Below are 20092 nucleotides of genomic sequence, written 5' to 3'. Positions count from 1 at the left end.
TCTCTTTCTGAACTAGAACAATATTATAGATTTTTCATCCTTGCTTCTTTAATTCTCAAGTAGTCATTTCTGTTCTTTCTTGCTCGTCATGTGTTTCTATATATAGACATAACATCCTATATTGAAAAATTATTGTCCTATTAGTGTTGGCTGTTTCTATATTATTTTTGAAAATGAAAAGTATTGATTTTGTCTTGTATAGCTGTAGGTTAAATTTTGTTTGAAGTGAAAGATAAAAGATGTATGGTAGGGAGTGGTATAATGTTGTAATACAGATTAAGCCTACTTATTAAAATCTTGTTAAAACGGTTTTTTTTAACTCTTTGTGTTAGTTCTCACTATTGTAAATACTAATTTGCTTGAATACTAATTGCAATGGTCAAATCACAATTAAGTCTGGAATTTTTTTCTGGAATATCAGGAACCTCAAGTATCAAACACAATGGTTGACCAAGAAGCACCTAGGCTCACAAGCTCGAAATACCCTTATCCTTTACATCCAAATGTTGAAGTTCAATTCAGACGCCTGTATTTCATAACTTTACATATTGTGCTGGTTCAGATGGTGGCGCCTCAGATCTTTTATTTTGATTCTACTTGATCCAAATTTGTTATGAGATGTCGCATAGAATACCAGATTATTATTTTAGATGCTAAGTAGATGCTAATAGCTATTGTACATTTAACAATTTTGACCCAGGTGTCTAGATCTTTTATGAAATGGAGTATATTTCTGTATAATGTCAGACTGGTATTTGAATGTCTATTCTAGATGATGTGTGGGAAGACTGAGAGATGCAAGAAATTGTATGAATCAATTTAAAAGACCAACCCACTCATCCAGTAAAACTTGTCTGTCCTACTATCATTTACCTTTCGAGGCGAAGGCATTAACTATAAAAGATTCGCACATTTTGCATCTTAAGATTATTTGAAAAAACTCTTTCCATTAATATATTCATTTGATAAATGTTTTGTAAGTAGTACAATATATTTCAAAAGTAATAAATTTCAGGACAGCCGTTGATTTACAGCATTGATTGTAGTGGATTTTGATATTTTTACTGATGGTCTCGTATCATACAATTGTACATTCAGTTAAGGAAAAATTTATATAGTTGGCTGTTTATGTATTAAAATGGCAAGATAATATTATAAATAGATTACAGTATAATCTGTCTGATTTGTCCCATTTAGGTAAATGTTCCATTCACTAGCATCATTCACCATGTTAAATCATTTTAAAGGAGCTTATTTGATATTACATATGATGTTTAAAATGAAAGACATGTAGGTCTCTTTTTATACAAGATATATCATGTGAGATATGTGGGATTCAACTAGGGCTTCTACATCCCATGATCATATCAAGAACCTTTATTTCATTGTATGAAAACTTTACTATTTACTGTTGTTTTTTTTATACAATCAAACAGATGGATATATAATAGAGAAAAATGTGTAGGTCTGTTTTTTAGAGTTCCTAGAATTTTAAGATATCAGGATGGTTTCTGTGTGCTACAGAATGCGCTTGTTAGGGATCCTTTGGAAGTTAGCAATTCAAGTAAGGGATATTTCTACATCATTGCATACTGCATGTGGTTAAACAACTGTCTTCCCTCAAAAGTGATCTTTCTTTGTTATTCAGGTTGACCCATCTGTAAATGGGTATAATAAACTTCCAAAAGGAAATTGAATGAATTTGAAGATGCTTTCATTTGTAAGATGGTGAAATTGTCTTGGTTATTTTCAATCAGATGATAGTTTATTGTTCTGTACCAGTAAGTTATTTATGTGAGGTACAAACACTTAATTTTCTTTCTTAATATAACTGAGGGAAGTAAAAACAGTAAAAAGGAGTTTTCTATTAAGCAAAATCAATAGTATGGCACGTTTATAATTAAAGGCATCTCTATCTCACGATCTTATGTTGGCTATTTCAATAGATCTAATTTGATTATTAGTTTATGATATCTCTCTTTACAAACACTCTTCTACAGCCTTTGTTTAAGCTAATTTGATAATCTATGAGTGAATGATAAATGGGACATTATAGATCTATTCTCTCTCTATTGAATCATGGTAATTGAAATAATGGCATGATCTGATGTTAAATACAGAAGACCATCCTAGACTTGCTGATGAAAATCATTTGGACTGGCGAGCTGTTTCTGGTTATAATAACTTTGTAAGTAGACTACACAAGAAAACCCACCATTAGGTATCCTCATTGTGGTATTGATAAGGTTGAGTAATGGAATGTCTGTTGTAAAGTCCTCATTGTGGTATTGATAAGTTTGAGTATGGGAATGACTGTTGTAAAAGTCCTCACCATGGCTTAGATTAATTTCAGTATTGGAATTTCTGATGTAAAAATCCTCACCATGGTATAAATAAAGACGAGTAATAGAATGTCTGAAGTAAATAAACATTATATGGATATACAAAATCGAATAAAATGTCTAAAATATAAAAATTCTCATAAATGTCTTCACCATGGTAAAAGCTTAGATAAAGATGAGTAATGGAATGTCTGTTATAGAAGTCCTTATCATGGTGGAGAAAAAAATTGAGTAATGGATGTCTGTTGTAAAATCTTCATTTTGGATATTTAAAATTGAGTAAAGGATTGATCAGTATATTTTATAGATAATAACCATCCTCAGGAAACATATAGTGAGTTTAAATGTCCATAATGGAATAAAATAATAAGCTTTGGGAGTTGAAATTATGAAATCTTTAAAAAGAAGCAATGATCAGAAGTCATGATAATTAACAAATTTGGTATGAAACTCAGAACAAATCAGTTGTAAAAAGTATTATAGAAAGTTCAGATGGGACTTATGGTTCCGTCCACTTAACTGTTTATGATAAACCAAGTGGTATTTATATATAATTAGATAGGAATGTTTAACATGACATGTTACAAGCTAGATTTATCAATAAAACATGGAATCAGATTATTAACTTGTCAGTATTCTGAACATGTTCTACTTAATTCTTAGTTCAAACATAGCTTATTCATCTGTACATGTTATCCTACCATATAAGAGCGGGTTGATTTCCTTAAACAAATGATCAAATTCAAATTAGCTTGACTTTTGTCTGACAATGGACTGCCTTTTACAGATCTAACTGAATAAAATCGGGCTTTTACTCTACAATATTCCTTTTTGTAAATGAGTTACAAGATGAAATTTTATCAAATTGTCAAATACCTGTGTGCACATTTTTTTGATTAAAATAGCTTCTGGACAAAGCAATATTCATGCGGTTTCATGTTGTCACAAAATATTTGTTTTATTTGACAAGCTTTGATATGTTAGGGAAAAAAGCAACATTGTAAATGTGAAAAAAAAATTTCCAATTACTTTGTACCTTTTTCATGTATAGGTCATCTATTTTCAGCTGCGTGAATAATAAACTTATTGGAAATGAAAGTAAGTGAAGCAGAAGAATGCAATAAAGTAGTAATTTATTTTTGATGAATTATTTTAACAAGATTCACCAATATTTGTAATCAATCAAAATAACTTGTCAAATGTTTTTCAAATAAAAGACAAGTCTATGAATAAAGCTTTGATTTTTTTTTACAAAGATGAATAATAGTTTCATCATTGATTAAAGAAATGAACTCCTAAATAACTATATTTGAGAAAGCAAAAACTAAACATGATTTCATCTTAGTTTTAATTTAGTTGATCAAATCTTTACCAAGTGACCCAGGACAACAAATAAACAAGATAGACTTTATTCTTGAATTCTTAACTTTAAAGAAAATGTCACCTATTTTCATAATTTTAAAAATTTTACAACAAAAAAAAAATTGTCATCGATGTTTTCATATCATTGATGTGCCTTTTATCGTAGTATATAATATATTAATTTAAGATTCTGCTGGATTATAGTTCTTTAAACATGGAAATACATGAATATTACAGATCAAAACTTGTTAATTTCAGTTTGATAATTAAACTGGTTCTGTATGGGATAGATAATAGTGTAAATCTCTAATAAACCTTTTCAAAATCTTTCCCAAACAATAAATGACCAATCCTACCCTAGTCTCAGAAATGGGAATGTTTTAGCTAAACCAATCAGTAATAGTGTCGCAGCTCACAGTTGAAATTTTAACTTTTGAATCCATGCCTGTCCAGAATTATCCGCTTTTGACACATGAAGAAGCGAATAATCTTTTCTTGAGACACTATCATATATAGTAAAACATCTATAATAGTAGGAAAAGAAATTACTAGTTTGAGATATTTTTGAAGGAATAACAATAATTATTGTATGCTCAGCAAACATTACCTGAAAACAGGAATAAATCTATTTTGTAGAAACTGTTAATTCAAGAAAAGATATTAGAGATCATTATGAATTAGCTCTTTATTAATCTAAAGGTATCAATTTCTATTGGAATTTGTCCTTGGTTTTTTTATATTAGCTATCATATTTAATACAAGGAAACCGTTACATAATTATTTAAAATGCATTATCTTGGCAGACAGGCTTCCATATTGATTTGGAAGAATCCTTAATAATATGAGGTGATTTATTAATGTGATGATTCAGCCAGGCTAAGCTTCAGTAGTAATTGAAAGTCAATTAGACTGGTGCAGGTTTTTGAGTTAAAAGGTTTATGGAGACTGATATTCTACTAAATTGTGTTGTAATTTTCTATTAAATCAGACAATATATCACCAAGATTGATCAGAAATGAATTTGAACTGTATCAGATATGATCCATGTCATATCAACTTGCGAAAGTTTCAGAAAACCACCAATTTTTTCATTGATAAATGACAGTTTCATTAATTCAAGTTAAATGAATATTTCTTATATTTATTTTTTAAGATGTTTGCGAGCTTCTGATATTACTCAAAATGACTTGAGACTATAATGATCTTAAGCCAAGAAGAAATGATTGAAATAAGCCTTCCTACCCTCAACTAATATTTGAAAGTTCATATACAGCAGTAGATTTTTTTTTAAATATGATTTAAGCGTTGCAGAAAATTGTTTGATATAATATTTGGCAGACATATTTCTCTGAAATGTATGTGTTTTTCTCTCATCAATAGTTAATGTGAATATGAAATAAGTGGATGAGTTTTGTCAGACAGTGGTTTATTAAAAATATATAATCATATATCATTGTGACAATATACTAATCATATTTCCAAAACTCAAATAGTTATACAGCGAAAATAATCTGAAACCATTTCATAATTTCATAGATTAGATCAATGCAGGCAACACAACAGTTTGTTGTATTATTTAATTGTCTTTGTACATACAGATTATAAATGGTGACATCATTCTTGAACAAAAGGACCTTTCTGTTAATGTTGATAAAATGGTTCTAATTGGATAAAAGGTCAAAGACCTGTCGTGTTCTATGTTCTTGTTATCTAGCAACAACAAGTCACTAACCAATATTCTTTATTCTAGATATCTAGCAGCAAGTCACCGACCAATATTCTTTATTCTAGATGTCAAGCAACAAGTCACCAACCAATGTTCTTTATTCTAGATGTCAAGCAGCAAGTCACTGACCAATATTCTTTATTCTAGATGTCAAGCAACAAGTCACCAACCAATGTTCTTTATTCTAGATGTCAAGCAGCAAGTCACTGACCAATATTCTTTATTCTAGATGTCAAGCAACAAGTCACCAACCAATATTCTTTATTCTAGATATCTAGCAGCAAGTCACCAACCACTATTCTTTATTCTTGATGTCAAGCAACAAGTCACCAACCAATATTCTTTATTCTAGATGTCAAGCAACAAGTCACCAACCAATATTCTTTATTCTAGATGTCAAGCAACAAGTCACCAACCAATGTTCTTTATTCTAGATGTCAAGCAACAAGTCACAAACCAATATTCTTTATTCTAGATGTCAAGCAACAAGTCACCAACCAATATTCTTTATTCTAGATGTCAAGCAACAAGTCACCAACCAATATTCTTTATTCTAGATGTCAAGCAACAAGTCACCAACCAATGTTCTTTATTCTAGATGTCAAGCAGCAAGTCACCGACCACTATTCTTTATTCTAGATGTCAAGCAACAAGTCACAAACCAATGTTCTTTATTCTTTCTATCAAGCAATAACAAGTCACCAACCAATATTCTTTATTCTAGATGTCAAGCAACAAGTCACCAACCAATGTTCTTTATTCTAGATATCAAGCAATAACAAGTCACCAACAAATGTTCTTTATTCTAGATATCAAGCAACAAGTCACCAACAAATGTTCTTTATTCTTGCTATCAAGCGATGTTTTTTATTCTTGTTATCAAGCACCACCAAGTCACCAACTTATGTTCTTAATTCTTGATACCTAGTACCAACAGAATGTTAGTAACTTTGATTACTGAGATTCACTTGTGTAACCTAAGGCTGACTAACTGGCAATCAATTAGCAATAGCATTGTGTCACCAATTACACAAAACTCAAAAGTTAGGTATAAGGATTTAAACAAAAAGCCTAAATCAATATACAATAGTCAAAGTTCAAAAGTCCATTGCCAAAGTTAGATATTTTTTAATAAGATCTTTTTATCAAGTTGAATCTGATACTATTAAACAGTCCCAGAACTAATGTATATATTCTGAATGAAGTCAGCAGCTCTAGATTTAATACATCAATAATTGCTTTCTGTTGTATAATATAAACATGATGCACTGATAACTGAGGTAGCATTGCAGATTCCATTATTTATCCAAGTTCCTTTCAAATTATAGTAATAGAAAATCTAGTGTAAATAGCTAAAAGCGTGTAGACAGTTAATCAAGCGAGTAACGAGAACAGTAAGGGACGATTTAGATTTGAGATCACTTCAAGATTGGAATTACTGGATAGTTACGATATTCACAACTTCAATGAATTTCATCTCCTTGTAATTTGGCTGATAGAGTCTGTACTCAGTTTTAGTGAGAGGTATTGCTGTTATTAGTTCTATATATAGGATCAGGAAACAAGTTCAACTTTCAATTTTAGCCGTGTTCGGAGACTATTAAAACTTCTGTCGGTCTCAGTAAGAAAAAAGAACAGAGGACAACTGAGGAAGGAATATTGATCGAAGAGAAGTTAGTATAACTGTAGTATATGGCTAATAATGCCCTGGTGACAGACAGGTGGTTCAATCACAATGCTGTTTAAGAATGATGTGGCGAGGAAATACAGAGTGAACATCAATCAACTAAACAGCAGATAAGACACATCAAACAAGGTTAAAGAATAATTCTGTCTCTCCTTGAAAAATGAAAAAAAGGACCACTGAATACATATGGCGTTTCTGTGTTTCCATGGCAACTTAAATTTACACTTCCTGTGAGTCTCTGGAGATGGTTAATTTCGTGGAAAGTGTTGTTAATTGGAAGTGGTTTATAGAGGATTGGGGCAAGGTTAATTAAGTTATTAAAGATTTTTATTCAAGTGATGTCTAAATGTGATGAAATTTCTCTACACAGTGTTATGAATGTTTTATCAATGGGTGATATTGTCTGTGAATCAGGTAATGTTCTGTCTGGACACCTTTGCTCCTTTAAATGTACAACAAAAAATAAATCATTTAATGTACAGAATGCTGGGTGAAAATTTTTCTTTATATATGCTCCTGCTTATAATTTGCTTAAATTCTAAATTGATCAGTACAAATTCCAGAATAGTTTATTTAATTGGTAATTTTAGAAAAAAATTTATTGATTTAATTGGTAATGTTATATCAAAATAGTTTATTATTTTGGTAATGTTGTATCAGAAAAGGTTATTCAATTGATAATGATGTCTCAGAATAGTTTTTTAAATTATTAATGTTATATTAGAATAGTTTATTATTTTGGTAATGTTGTATCAGAAAAGTTTATTCAATTGATAATGATGTCTCAGAATAGTTTTTTAAATTATGAATGTTATATCAGAGTAGTTTATTATTTTGGTAATGTTGTATCAGAAAAGTTTATTCAATTGATAATGATGTCTCAGAATAGTTTTTTAAATTATTAATGTTATATCAGAGTAGTTTATTAATTTGGTAATGTTTGTTAATTTGGTAATGTTATATCAGAATAGTTTATTCAGTTGGTAAAGTTATATCAGAATAGTTCATTAATTTGGTAATGTTGTATCAGATAGTTTACTAATTTGGTAATGTATCAGAATAGTTTATTCGATTGGTTATGTTGTATAAGAGTAGTTCATTCAAATTATATGTTATATCAGAATATTATATTAATTTGGTAATGTTATATCAGAATAGTCTATTCAATTGGTTATGTTATATAAGAATAGTTCATTCAAATGATATATTATATCAGAATAGTTTATTAATTTGGTAATGTTGTATCAAAATAGTTTATTCAATTGGTTATATTATATAAGAATAGTTCATTCAAATGATATGTTATATCAGAATAGTTTAATTATTTGGTAATGTTATATCAGAATAGTCTATTCAATTGGTTATGTTGTATAAGAATAGTTCAAATGATATGTTATATCAGAATAGTTTATTATTTGATAATGTTATTTCAGTATGGTGCATTGAATTGTGATTTTGTAATGCTATATAATGCGTTTTCAGTTGGTAATGTTATTCCTGTATAGTTTATTGAATTGGTCATTCTATTTTACTATAATTTAGTAAATTGTGACAATTCTCTGGATGCTAAAATGATTCGGATGATATTGCATGACTGTTGTCTTCAGAATCAGTTTGCATATTTGTTTTTCTATTTAAACCTGTTTGATTATTGGCTAGATGTTGATAAAAGATATATTTCATCATGCATGTAACATTCTTATATTTAAATTTATATTGATTTTCTCTTCTGCTTTAAATTATTGAATTATCAATCTATTTAAACTAGAAAGTTGAATTTGCGAAATCTAGATTATATTCCAAGTAAAATATCATTTGACAACTCATGGCATTTATCATACTTTCTGGCTTTTTGAATTAATTTGAATTTTTTTTTTTAAAATCATCATTTTGAAACAGAAAATTAGTTGTCAAATCTTGTTTTAATCTTTTGATGGAATTTGAATCATTTGTTTTGTACCATGAACAATGTGTTGAAAGCAACATGGTTGAATTTGGTCTCGGTAGGTCAAAGTAATTTGGATCCATTTTGAAACATGTTATTTTAAGTATATAAAAAATAAGATGAAATTGATTTAAAAAAAAATCATCATGTGAATTTTACCAATGAATTTTAAAGTAGGGCCTGCATGTGAAATTTATTGTCCCTTAGGTTTAGATGCTGCAATCAAAATATGTCCGTATTAAAAGATTCCATTAAGTGGCTTTTAAAATATTTTTACTTCATGTTGAGCTATGAATTGGATTAGAAGACAATTGAAAGTTGATAGTGATAATGGTGCTTTTAGCTTTCTAAAGTTTTTAGGTGTCATATGAATTTTTCCATGTGTTATTTCAAACCATTAGTTTTACATTCAGTTTTCAGTTCAGCAGTTCAGCAAGACCTTAACACTGTGGAATTTCACAGACATTGTATTAATTAAACTTAAGATCAAGATTTAATTAACATAGAGCTGGATAGGGAAGACTGATTACTTGACACCTTTTTCCAGACAAGTTCGTTTCCTTCATAATGAACTTTATTCATTTGTACCATTTGTGATTGACTTGTTCTACCAGTAAATTCAACACTGGTATTGAGGGAAATTAACCTCGTGCTTGTAATGATTTGTCTTTGTGTAAGATAAGTAAGAAAATTGTTTTAGACTCCTTCTAAATTAAAACTATGAGAGTTGTAAAGCTTTTCACATCTGAATTAGGAAATCTGAGGTTTGATTTAACTTAAGGTCTATCCCTTCAATATTTTTATTCATTATCAAGCCTTACATCCTACTGGTTGAACTCTTTATATGGCTTGAGTAATGGTTGAATGGTTATGTAAAGATTTCCAATAAAGTATTAGTTTTAAGATAAAAACAAATGAAATCAATTCTGGTTATCTAGGAATTTAGTTTAATATCTCCACGTGCTAATAGGAGAACAAGTTCCACTTCACAGGCTTTGTTGGTGACATGGGCAGAGTGGATCCAGTTGTCTGAAAATCACATTCCTTGGGTAATAACTATATATATCAAGTTATATCTATTAGTGAAGAAGTGAATGTTATTGTACCATGATGAACTGTGTATTATAAAGAGCTATGACCTGACAGAAAACCAGTTTTCAGTGATAAGACAATCAATAGTGGATATGTATTTGATATTTTGTGTTAATAACTATGATATAATTATTGACTTATATTAATGTCTATTTACACTATTGGCAATGATAAACTGCTATAAAATGTAGTTCAGGCAGATTCCATGATGATATGACCAATAGGACCTAGTTCTGCCATTAACCTTATTACTTGATGAATATTTGAGAATGATTCATATCGTCAGCTTTTCCAAAGTGACTAGTAGGAATTATCAGAGCACTGGGAATATCTGTGCATTAAATGATTTGTTTAATATCGATTTGCAGGAATGATTTGGGATGATACACTTATCAAAGTCTCTGGTTTTCTCACGCTGTCCCAGCAAAATTTCCCTCATTGTACCTGGCATAGTGCTGCCCGTCTTCATAAGCCCTCATGGTGCAGAACAGAAAGACGTAAAACTCCATTCATTTCATTTCATTTCGTTTCTCTCTCCATTTCGTGACATTAGATGCTGTATAGAAAATTTGGAGTACTGAAATTGAAAATCAAATTAATTTAAGCAATATACTCATTAGATTTATCAGTTGCAATTAAAACACATTGAAATTTTAACAATAAACTAACAGTCTCACTATCCAACAGTGTGTGAACCATCTAATGAAAGAAACAGTGTACAGTTAAGCTATTTTTGCCATAACCATAAGCAACAGCCATCATGCGGTAGGCGTCACTGTTGCCGATAATCGCGGTTGAGATTCTCATGGAATCTCCATAAAGGGAACAAAAGTGAAGTGCACCAAGCCCATAGATTTTTAAGGACCACAATAGGGTCGCATATGTCCCAATTCCTAGCGATTGTTGTAGAATTTGTATTTTTAAGAGACTTTTACTCACATAATTTTCTTCATGTTTGCTTGTGACCAAGTAAATTTTAGTCGCTGTAAGATTGCAAATGGTCACAGTCGGATGGGACAGGGCTTTTTGAAAATTGATTATTAAATCTCAGGTATTTGGATGCCAACTTTAACCAATCGTGATAGAAGTTTATTAGAAAGATACGTTATTGTTATCAATAATTAGATCACTATCTCGAGTAAGACTTGATTGCAATATTGGCCATATATGTTTTCCAGAGATAATGTGATTTTAAAATTAACTGTAATTTTGTCATAATTGTCAAACAACAAATTTATCATTACATATCAATTACAAATAATCTTTATTTAACAAATTCTCAGTCTTTAGGGAGATAAAGCCATTCTTACTCTAATATTGTGTAATTATCTTTTAAAATCACTTGTATGAAACTTTACGTGACGAGTTGGTATTTAAAGAATCACACAGCAAGTAATTTCTCATTAAGTTACAAATCTTGTTGAAAGTAACTTGCATGAATTCTTCTTTCCCGCTTCAAACTTAACGCAATCCTTTCATGTCAGCATCATATTAGAGACTTTTTATAAGGCTTAAAAAATTGAATTGAAGAAGGGGAAATTGAGAAGTATTGTGAAGACTAAATTGGTAATCTTGTACACGATAGAAAACTTGAGATATGCTGTCATCTAATTGAACATGGTACTTGGAAGAGATAATCTTTCTCAATCCCTCAGGTCACAGATTTCATGATTAGAAAATTTACCATTTATTACAGTAAGGTTTAGTTAGTTAAGAATGACAATGGTTCACTTTTAAATTCAATTTCCATGTAAATACTATTGCCAGAGTAAATTAGTGTGAATTCATTTAGGTTTACTACTGGGTTACTGAATTTATTGAATTGTCATCATTTGCAGAAAAAAATCCCTTTGTCAAAAAAAGGTATTTGAAAACTATCTTTTCTGGAGTACTGGAGGAAAATTTTGCATCAGAAATACTATTTTGCATGAATTCTGAAAAGAAAGTCTCAACATTCAATGAATTTTGAGAACTAAAATTTCAATAAAAAACAAAACATCATAGTCAATTTTACAAATTTTTTTAAAAATGTGCATTTTTTGCTGGTTTCTTTCTTGATTCATCTGCCACCAAAAGCTTCAGTTTTGATTTTGATGACTTCTGGAAGGTTTCTTGAATGTCAGTTTTCTTAATGCAATAATGGCAAAACATTTGAGGTCCTACAAAGGTCAATGGCCAAATCTCTTAAATTAACTTTTTGGGAGTAATTTCCCTTTAATTTGTTAAAATTAGTTTCTTAGCACAGAGGAAATAAAAGTTTTTATCCAGAGTGATTTATCGGAAGTTGGTATTCTGGTGTAGATTGATGAGATTACTGCCATAAAGAAGACCAGAGAATGTGTTATCTTGCAAGGCAAGACGTACGTAGGTGAATATAGAAAGACATCTGAATAAGTACTAATAGCTAGATGCTCAGGTGTTTGCTGCTGTCCGTTAATTAGAATAGCTTTATTGTGCATCATGATTATATCCTCTTATGTCCGACTGTCAGTACAACCATAGCATTAATGTTCTCGGCAACACAAGGACTTTCTTTTCAGAATTCATGCAAAATTTTCCTCCAGTACTCCAGAAAAGATAGTTTTCAAATACCTTTTTTTGACAAAGGGATTTTTTTTTATACTAATGATGACAATTCAATAAATTCAGTAACATTCAGTAAATACCTTTTTTGTTGACGTTTTTTAACAAGGTCTTAAACATATTAGTGCTGATATGGTCATTTTGTTCTATTATTGTGTCTGGTAGTGCTCTCTTATTCTTCCAATAGTATCTTTTAAATAGTGATTTGGGTTCCATTGGAAAGTAAAATTCTACAGATCTGGTCTGTCTTTCTGATAGATTTAGTATCTGTGATGAAAACCATTGTAAATTCTCTTGGCACCATTTCTTCTATATCATCATCCAGCATCCTGACAACCAGCCTTTCATAATTGGATACTGGTAGCTAATAAAATATGTTCCATGTTTTATAGAGATGTCAAGATTTGTATGTGACACCAGGAATACTGTTATTTTAAGAGTGTATATTGTGAATTATTTATAAGATTATCAAGATATATCTTTACAGTCTGATATTCTAATCTGGAACATTAATAACAGTACATTCCTACTGTATTTCTTTATATTCTACCTTATATTAAAGGTCATTTGGAGTCCAGTATCTATACTTTATCTCAATGGAATAAATTATAGATTTTTTGTTCTACAATTAATTAGCAATCAGAAATTAGAGAAATGAGAACTCCAGGAGGAAGGGAAACGATAAAGCTGCATTATGGTTCGGAGCATTAACCATGACAGTGTAGTTTATATTATTGGTATATAGTAATCTAGGATATTAACAGGTTGATGGAATTAAAGTACTTAATAGTGGAGAACTGATTTAAAAATGACAAACTGACTTCCTGAAGGTTTATGAAACGAGGATAAAATAAATATGAAGAGTGGATTATAGTTTGTGATTTTATTATATAAGTGATCGTAATTTTAAGGTTGTGATTGTTGTGTTGTGAAAAATAAATGATTGGATATGGTTTTACGAGAATCTGACATCTATTATTTTGTACAAACTATGTTATCGTGGTGGCACTTCCGCCATCGGCATCGTGGAAGATCTGTTAGTTTTAAGAAGTATGTTGATCTAATAACTTATGATGAAGAATGTCTTGTGGCCATGTTGGTAAGTATATTTGATTACCAACAATATTGAATCTTTAGACCTACATAATAGCCAGAAGTCTGTTATGAATTTTGATTCCTTTCACTTTAAACAAAAACACTGTTTCATATAGAATAGATAGATGGATTTAAGGTGCAAATACACCAGTATGCTGTAATGCATCTTTATTGGAATATAAAGTTAAATTCATTGACGTGATGTCAAAACTGTAATACTTTACCAGCTAGTATTGTTCATGAAACAATACATTGATTTTCCATTATGAGATTGAAGCAATTTACTTACAGCTTAAAGGGATAAATTTTCTTGCTCAACAATCTGTTAGAACTTAGTTTAGCTAACTTGATTTTGAGTGATAAAAAAGGCAACATTTTAGCTGATGAAATGGCATAATTTGCTTTCTCAGTTATTTTATTGCTTTATAATATCACTCTAACAACTAAGTGCAGTTCTAACATATCAAGAGAATTACATGTAAATGACAAAGACTATGACAAATGTTGCAATACTTTTGTCATATGATATAAGTATAGCACTTACACATTACATATTAGACAGATTCAGACTGCTTTTCAAATACAGGAATTGTAATGCTGTAATCTTTGATTATATCATTACTATCTTGTATGTGATTCTAAAGACAATCTCTGATCATATCATTACTATCGTGTATCTGATCCTAAAGACAATCTCTGATCATATCATTACTATCATGGATGTGATTCTAGAGACAATCTCTGATCATATCATTACTATCGTGTATCTGATTCTAAAGACAATCTCTGATTATATCATTACTATTGTGTAACTGATCCTAAAGACAATCTCTGATCATATCATTACTATCGTGTATCTGATCCTAAAGACAATCTCTGATCGTATCATTACTATTGTGTATCTGATCCAAAAGACAATCTCTGATCATATCATTACTATCATGTATCTGATCCTAAAGACAATCTCTGATCGTATCATTACTATTGTGTATCTGATCCTAAAGACAATCTCTGATCATATCATTACTATCATGTATGTGATTCTAAAGACAATCTCTGATCGTATCATTACTATTGTGTATCTGATTCTTAAGACAATCTCTGATCATATCATTACTATCATGTATGTGATTCTTAAGACAATCTCTGATCATATCATTACTATCATGGATGTGATTCTAAAGACAATCTCTGATCATATCATTACTATTGTGTATCTGATCCTAAAGACAATCTCTGATCATATCATTGCTATTGTGTATCTGATCCTAAAGACAATCTATGATCGTATCATTACTATTGTGTATCTGATCCTAAAGACAATCTCTGATCATATCATTACTATTGTGTATCTGATCCTAAAGACAATCTCTGATCGTATCATTACTATTGTGTATCTGATCCTAAAGACAATCTCTGATCATATCTTTAATATCATGTATCTGATCCTAAAGACAATCTCTGATCATATCATTACTATTGTGTATCTGATCCTTTAGAAAGTCTCTGATCATATCATTACTATCGTGTATCTGATTCTAAAGACAATCTCTGATCGTATCATTGCTATTGTGTAACTGATCCTAAAGACAATCTCTGATCGTATCATTGCTATTTTGTATCTGATCCTTAAGAAAATCTCATCAAATCGTTAATATCATGTATCTGATTCTAAAGACAATCTCTGATCATATCATTACTATCGTGCATCTGATCCTAAAGACAATCTCTGATCAAATCATTACTATTGTGTATCTGATCCTTAAGAAAGTCTCTTATCATAGCATTAATATTGTGTAACTGATCCTAAAGACAATCTCTGATCGTATCATTGCTATTGTGTATCTGATCCTTAAGAAAGTCTCTGATCATATCATTACTATTGTGTAACTGATCCTAAAGACCATCTCTGATCAAATCATTACTATTGTGTATCTGATCCTTAAGAAAGTCTCTTATCATAGCATTAATATTGTGTAACTGATCCTAAAGACAATCTCTGATCGTATCATTGCTATTGTGTATCTGATCCTTAAGAAAATCTCATCAAATCTGATCATATCATTACTATGGCAAGGTGGTTTTAAATCACTAAAGAATATTGTGTGTTTTTAACTGAGTACTTGTCAACTCTTTAAGCTGATCAGACACTGTATAATTTTTTGCATGTGAATTCTATTTGTAGACACATTAGAATTTCTAATCATGATATTTGAAATTCAGAATGAATAGAGAATTCTGTCGTCTAATAAATAACTGATTCCATGTTGTAATTTACTTCTAGATCAACTAGTAGAAGTTCACCAGTATACAGCCACGAGTCTTACCCATCTATTTTACCAGATTTATTCTGCTTAAATCACATTTAAAGACAACACTGATTCTATAGGCTTAAATTTACACACTTAAATACTATTATATAGTTTTGATAAATGACTGGCTATAACTTTCTTAATTTAATCAATATAACATTCTTGTGCTATAAATGTGTTAGTTGAAGATATGCTTTAAACACTCGAGTCTTTCCTTCAAGTATTTCACTCAATTTGGCGTGAGATTGATGGCTGCATGCTGCTAAATTACCTCCGATTCTCATCTCACATGATTTCCTAATCTGAATAAAAAAAAATGGTGGATTGGAAGGAAGTCTTATTGTGACGTGACTGATTTGAGGAGACAGCTCTTTAATATCAAGTCTCTTTTTACCAAGTAGAATTTACTGTCTTATTAGTAATCACTTACTGTCACTTTCATATGGTACTTTATCTATGTTTAGTTCTACAGTGTCTGTCCAATCACTGGTAATTATAATAAACCATCTTTAAACCTTATCTCTAGTCAGTTGCATGTTGATTTTACATCAAAACATTATCATTTTAAAGTTCATGTTTGATTTCTTAATATAATTGTTTTTTTAAATGGTAACTTGTCATTTTTTTAACCAGAGTTAATGATGACAATGTTTTATGGGACTAAGATTTGATAGATGTATTAAGATTAAAATTGACTTGTACAATAACAAAGGGGAAAAGTCGATGTGCATTATACTTTCAGCAGAAGTTATTGATAATTGTGAAAGAGTGATTTCCCTTGAGTTCTGATGCTCTATGAAACTTTAATTTATTTTCTACAGACTTAAAAATCTGAGTGGATGTAATTTAGTCTTGAGAGAATTCAGTTTCACTTGGAATCAAGTTTTTAATGACCCATGAAATTAAAAGCTACTCTGTTTTATTTACATGTTAAAATATCTTCAGACATGGTATTCCACAGATTAATTGTTTTGAGATTTAGATGAGCCAGAAGAGAAGGGCAGAATTAGAAAAAAAATACAGTGGTATGGTTCACTTGATATACATCTGTCTTGTTGACATTATATTTTATTGTATACCTTGCACATTTTAATCAGAGGTAAAGGCCATAAGGTTCAGTTAAGAAAAAATGTTACATTCTCTATATCATCTTTCTGTATCAAGAGTATCATACACCTTTCAACTTTTTGTCTTGGACAATAAGAACAAATTTCAGTCTGCTGTTAATGTTGTGACAGTTCATGTAATAAAACAAAAGGCTTGTGATATTTAAATAAACCATGACATTTGAATTCTGTTCATGTGATAAACCATAGTGCTGATGCCAAGTCTTGATAGTTATTTATTGGGGCTTTCATTTAAAAAAAATCGGTTAAAACTGATCTCTTTTAGATAGTAGAGGGGTGCGTGGGCTATTTGCAATATGACCTTCTTAATAGTTTCTATGTTTAGAATGATAATATTGATCATTTCACTGAATGTCTGGTATATTCCACACGAATGATTCTTATGGTCTGCACGATTTCATGTTTAGAGTGAGAAATACGTTTCAGGAGTTGCCTGTTAATATGAAAAGAAGCATAATGCTATTTTGAATCCATCTGAGTTATCAACAATGTAGATTCTTTATTCATTTATATAGTCTGTCTGGGAATGGAGGCATCCTTCATGAACTACAGTTTTATTAAAGTATGGTATATACAGGTTTTGTCTTGACAATCTTTTTTTCTAGGAGTATAAGTAAATGCTCATTTAGCAGTTTATAAATTTGTATTGCTTATTGAAAAGATCCAAGGTCAGCTTGATGCTTTACAGTTGGTTTGAAATTTATACAGTCTACATTTTTCATAATAGCTTTGGCAAGATATTTGCAAATCAATTTTGGTCTTTATTGCCTTTTCTTTACACTTTCCAGAATTAACAGATTTTGATAAAACTTGGTATGTATGTATATATATAATTTTGTAAAAGGTAGTGTTAGAGTGAGATGAGAATAGTATTCTCAAAAAAGCACTGGCTTGGGTCATGAAGTAGGAAACTATTATTGGGAAGCGAACAAATCTCAAATTGTACACCTATTTGTATAGCTATTGCTATTCTTGGTTGGGAAAGTGTGTGTGCGGATAAAATCCACAGTGTTCTGCTTGTGATGGAAGATATGAGGATAAGTATTAGTGGAGGTGTTTCTAGCTTTATCTGTAATTTATTGGTCTCTTAGGATGGTAACTAATTGATTTCTGAAAGAATACAAAGTACATTATAGATGACTTTTACTGGAGATTAGTACCGTCACTCAATTTATTTTAAACCAATGTTACCTTAACTCTAGGTTAATGGCATCATTTATTGACAAGCTCATCTTAATGTGCCTTTTTTATGCTTAAGTTCTGTTATAACTTTAGTTGATCAGAAGTATCTTATACAGGTACACATAACATAAAACAAATTTCAGACAACGTGGCAAATTGAATGTCCCTTGTGAAAATAAAAGCAGTACAAGTCTTTAGAAAATGTGTAAAAACAGTTGTGGCAAGTAAAGATAATTTTCAAAAAAATGTACCAGTAGAAGTGTTTGTATACATGAATGAATTGATATGGTGTCACAAAAGTTAATCAACATGCCACACTTTCAGAGCTCTGACCTCTTTTCCATAGAAATGTTCTTGTGTTCAGACCAAATCTTTCCATAATAAACTTAAACCATTTTTCAGTTTATATATTGAAATTTTATCAAAAGCAAGACTTCAAAGATTAAGCCAGTGGATATTTTTGTCATCCACAGCTCTTGAGTGCTACACCCTCTACCATTTCAAATTCAGATGAGTTCATATATGATACTCAAAGTAGGTTATTTAAGGTCTGGAAATTTTTGCTTCTGTGGAAACATTTTATGTTCATCTTCTTGTTTTGGACAAGATTTAACAGTAACCTCCTCCTGATTCATTGACTAAATATGAGCCTCCAGTGATCAGCTTTGGAGACAATCGATTCATATTGAATGTTCTAAAAATACATTAAGGTAATTGCTATACTTTATACTAGAAGAAATATAGGTAATTGTATTACTAAAGATCAGTAAAGGATTAGATAATTTCGTATATACTATTAACCCTAAACCTACTATTCTACATACTTCATCATTAATCTTTTAACTTGGACAGTAATCAACCGAAATGGCCCCATTTTACTTTGGCACGTTTTATCAGTCATCATGCTTGTCTAGAGTAGGAAGTAAAAAGATTTTATGTGGGTAATTGTGCGAGAGGTTAAAGATAATTCTCCCAGGAAAAGGTTATGAGTGAAAAGGGGATATTTTTATTGAAAGGAGTTAATAAAGTGAATCACTTCATCAAATTAGTGCTATTTTGGAAATGGATGGTGGAAGTAAATCAAATCTAAGAAAATAACGACCCAACATCTAGCTTTAAACCACTTCATTTACTGAGACAAGGTTTGGGTAAATAAGATTAGTCTCGAAGGTCAAATACAGATTGTATCTGGAGAACAATTTGACCAGGAATATTTGTTGTTTAAACCAGACTGGAGTTTTAGCTTGGATTAACTTGTCATGGATTTTAACATTATTCCAGCATCAGTGTTAGTTTTCTTCTATCTGGATTATATTTAGTTACTATCCATTAAGATTCCTCTTCATTAAAGAGTTATTTTCGTCCAATGAATGATCAGGCATGAGATTTTTTGGTTGAGTTATGATTGATTATGTTGTGAAGAATAATGAAATTTAAAAAGATTTTCTGAAGATGAGTTTGTGAAAATCACTGATGCTGAGAAGTAGCGAAAGATTATTTCTCATCTGAATTGTATATATCTTGCAGGTCACGTCAGAATTACTCTTCTGATATTTAATAACTCACATGGGAAAGTACAAAAAATACTAACATGCAAAGTATCTCAAGGTATTTTTTTTTTATAGAACATAGCATAATT

The sequence above is a fragment of the Lottia gigantea genome, assembly GCF_000327385.1.
Source record: "Lottia gigantea unplaced genomic scaffold LOTGIsca_134, whole genome shotgun sequence".
Lineage (NCBI taxonomy): Eukaryota > Metazoa > Mollusca > Gastropoda > Lottiidae > Lottia > Lottia gigantea.
This window is presented reverse-complemented; position numbering follows the sequence as displayed.